Source organism: Otolemur garnettii, unplaced genomic scaffold (genome assembly GCF_000181295.1).
Source record: "Otolemur garnettii isolate 467f Iridium unplaced genomic scaffold, OtoGar3 scaffold00007, whole genome shotgun sequence".
NCBI classification, from domain to species: Eukaryota; Metazoa; Chordata; class Mammalia; order Primates; family Galagidae; genus Otolemur; species Otolemur garnettii.
In genome coordinates this window covers 8,747,325-8,751,591 of record NW_003852402.1, presented here as the reverse complement: position 1 = coordinate 8,751,591, position 4,267 = coordinate 8,747,325, and positions in this window count along the sequence as shown.

Sequence of the window (4,267 nt, the reverse complement as noted above, 5' to 3'; positions counted from 1 at the left end):
TGCCCACCCATGTGTACACTCTTTATGCCTCTTCTTCTGGTTAGTGTTGGTCCATTTCTTAAGACTCCTCCAGAAAGCCATGTCCTCGCTACCTAGGGTGGCGAGGTGGGTCCTAGTTGCTGGAGATGTCTGTCTTTGTGTCCCCAAGGGCAAGTCTGCTAAGGGCCTTATAATACATTACAGGGCCTGGTAGGATGTGCCAAGTGAAGAGAAAGGACTTACGGAGCAGTGGGCCAAGCACCTGCAGCCTTGTGTGGTGTCCCCTTATTGGTGAGGTCTTCCTGCGTGTCTCCAGTGGAGCCACTCCTGATACAAGAGGGCTGGGCCCCTTGTCCAAGCCTGCCCCCGTGGTGCCCCGTCCTCACCACTGCCGGTAAAATCCTCCTAAAACTAAGGAGATGGGCACCCCTTTTCCTCAGGACCTTCTCCCTCACCTGCAGAGACTCTGAAGGGGCAGGGCTATGACTTCAGCTGGAGAGTTGTGTGGCTGGGAAGTGTTTGAGCCCATCCTCAGAGCTGCTGGTGCTGTTGGGAGTGGAAGCAGGTGGGGCTGCCACAGAGGAGGTGCAGGGCTGTTGCTCTCACTGCACCCCCCAGAGAAACAAGAGCCTCAGAACAAAGCTGGCCCCTAAGGTGGCTCAGGGTCTAGACCTGGCTCAGCTGGAGCCTCTGGGGCATAGGCCAGAGCAGAAATGCCTGGGCAGGCTGGGTTGGACTTGGAGTAATTGGAAATGGAAGAGAGAAAGGGTTTATTGTTCTAGCTTCTGCAGCCCCAGAGACAGCCAGCTGTGCACATGCCCCATCAGGACCATTCCCAGCAGGAAGATAATTGCAGTGCTCAGTTTCCCAGAGCAGCAGGAGGACTGCTACCACCCTCCCACTGAGGAGCCGCAGGATCTGGGCAAGGTGTAGCTTCATTGCCTCCCCACGTTCTCCCCGGGCAGAGGCAGGGCTCAAGCAGGTTCCCTTGCTCAGCAAGATAGAGTCTCACTTTGTCACTCTTGGTAGAGTGCCATGGTGTCATAGTTCCCCTCAAACAGCAACCTCAAACTCTTGGGCTCCAGTGATTCTCTTGCCTTAGCCTCCCAAATAGCTGGGATTACAGGTACCTGCCACAACACCCGGCTATTTTTGGAGATGGGGTCTTGCTCTGGCTCAGACTGGTCTTGAACTTATGAGTCAGGCAATCCACCCACCTCAGCCTCCCAGAGTGTTAAGATTACAGGCATGAGCCACCATGCCCGGTCTCTTTCCCACCTTTTTGGGAGACAGACTCTCATCCCCGTTGCCCTGGGTAGCGAGTGCCATGACATCATCACAGTTCACAGCAACCTCAAGCCCTCTGCTCAAGTGATTCTCTTGCCTCACTTTCCCAAGTAGCTGGGACTAGAGGCACATGCCACCATGCCTGCCTAATTTTTCTATGTTTAGTAGAGATGGGGGGGGGGTCTTGCTTTTGCCCAGGTTGGTCTCGAACTCATGAGTTCAAGCAATCCTTCTGCCTCAGCCTCCCAGAGTGCTGGGATTACAGGTGTGAGCCATCATGCTCAGCCCTTTCCCACCTTCTTCCTTCCTGTGATTTCTCCCAGCTGTCTGTGGCTTACTGGATGCTCCAAGAGCTGGTGTCATTTCCTGCAATTCCCTTCTCTGCCACCACTTCCCACTGTGGGTTTGGCTGTTCTCTTAGGCCGTGGCTGTGCTTCTGTGGTCTGGGCACCATGTGTACAAAGCTGGCACAGCCTTAAGAGCCCCTCTGAACCATGCTCTTGGTCCCCATGCCAAGGTGGGGTGTCTGTCATCTGCTTTTGGTGTTCACAGAGTTCCTTTTCTGCCATTGGGGACAGCAAAGATGGGAGATAGAGGAGTCCCACCCCAGCTGCTCCCTCCTGTCCTCCGAGGTGGAGGTGGAGACCCTGCTGTGTCTCCTCCAAGGCCCTTTCCCCTCTTCCCTGGATGTTCCCCAGGTCCTGTGGTCCCATCCTCCTTGCTTGTATGCCTCTCCCCTCGCCCCACTGTCAATCTTGGGAGCACCTGGCTCCCTCTGCTGGTCACCTGTTAATGCACCCTGCCCTCCCACAGTCACCCAGTGTTTAATGAGCCCTCTGCTGAGACCATGTCCTCAGCTCACCACTGTTCTGCCCCTGCCTCCTGCCATCTCCACCGTGTCTCCCGGGCTGGAAGCCCTGGAGCTGCTCCCTGAAGCCCCACTATGCACCATTCTCCCTAAGTCAGTATAAACTTGCACGGTCCAATGCAGTAGCCACTAGAGCATATGGCTATTAATTTTAAATTATACATTAGTTCCTCAGTTGCTGCCACCAATTTCAAATGCTCATAGATACACTAGGGCTAGGCCCTATGTGGGATGCTGCAGGCCTAGAACATTCCCACCATGACAGAAAGTGCTATTGGACAGTGCTGAAGGCAGAGTAGATTGGCTCAGGCTGACATGGTTCACTCTGCTCAGAGTCTTCTGGAGCCTGGGGCTGAAGCCTGCCTCTTCTCCACCCCATCCCCCATTTAGGTGGAGGTCCTGGAGAGCAGTAGGTTTGCACAGGTGATCAGAGGAATGGTCTATAAGTTACTTTACCCTCAGAGCTTCAGTTTGCTCATCTGTACATGGGGATAATAATCTCAACCTCCAAGGATGGTAAAGTCCACATAAAGCCATCAGCTAAGGCCTGCTTGGCACATATTAAGCCTGTGAAAAGTGGTGGCCATCACGGTTAACATGAATAAGACAAGGTTGGTTTTTTTGTTTTTGTTTTCTTTTTGAGAATGCCTCACTTTGTCACCCTACCATGGTGTCATAGCTCACGGCAACCTCAAACTCTTGGACTCAAGGGATCCTCTTGCCTTACTCTTGCTCAGGCTGAGCTCAAGTGATCCACCTGCCCCAGCCCCCTAGAGTGCTAGGATTACAGGTGTGAGCCACTGTGTTCAGCCAAGGCTGGGGCTTTGATGGCCACGAACCTCATTGCTGGATGGTGGGAGCCACAGGAGGTTTCTGAGCACAGCCATCCCATTGGAGGTTGCCTGAGGATGATTAATCTGAACTGCCCCCTTTGTCACTCTAGCTCTTCTTTGGGCCTTGCTCTCTTCACCTGTGGATGTGCACAGGATCGGCTGTCCCACCTGTCCCCTGGTGAAAAGGATTTGAACGGGACTTTCTGGCTACCCAGGAAGACAGAGTCATTGACCAGGCCTAGCTCCCACAGCAGATTCCCTCCGTCTTGGGCATGCTATGGGAGCTGCATAGAGCACCAGACCTTCCCTCATCCAGGCCATTGGCTGGGCCTCAAGCCCATGGTCTGCAGGTACAGGACACGTGGGGAGTCTGTTTCCATCCCATCACTATGTGTGAGTTGCTCAGCCTCTTGAGGCCCCCATCTCCTTATCTGCAAAATGGAGACATGTACCTACCTGTAAGGGTGGCCCCACAAGTCAGCCTCTGAATTCTTTCCAGCACCTGCAGCAACAGTGCTTGGCACGTGGCAGGGTCTCAGTAAATGTGCACCAGTCACCTGGATGGTACATTGGCTGTAAAGGGACCACTGCATGGGAGCTTGCCCCCGTGGAGCCTTGCCTGATGGATATTCATCAAAGGAATGAATCAAACCATGAGAGTCGAAGAAACAAACAGCATCAGTTGTTTCTAGAATCTTGCTGAAACTTCAGGATCTGTCATGTTCCACGCTCACCTCTTCTGCCTGTCACCCCATATAAAATCATGAAACTTCAAGCTGGAAGGACCCTATTTAGCCCCAGACCAGGGAAGGTAGTTGCTTTCTTTTCTGCTTTATCCCAGGATGGAACTGGAACCAGAAGTGGAAGTTCCATGAAGGCTGATGGACAGCAGAAGGAAGAATTTCTAGCAGCCCAAAAGGCTTGGAATGGATCACACTTAGAATTGGATGAGCAGAGGCCAGCTGTGCACTTGGCAGGGGCATTGGCCTGGGCTGAAAGCTTGGACGGTATTCTTTTGAAAGCCCTCTGGGCCGGGAGAGGAGTCTAGAAACATCATTGGGGCCTCAGATTCCCTGGAGTCTGGCTTTTGGTCCAGGCAGCCCTGTGGGGTGAGGGGTGCCAGGCAGTGGTAAGCACCCCCCTAATTGGCCCAGCTATCCTTGTACCTTAACAAAGCTACCTTTGTTACCTTTACTAAAGGTAACAAAGCTGGCCAGGAGCAAGGCCTGGCATGTTTAGCGGGGTCATCTGTATTTGGTTGTCTGGCAAGAAACCCACATGGAAGGAAGGAAAAAAAGGC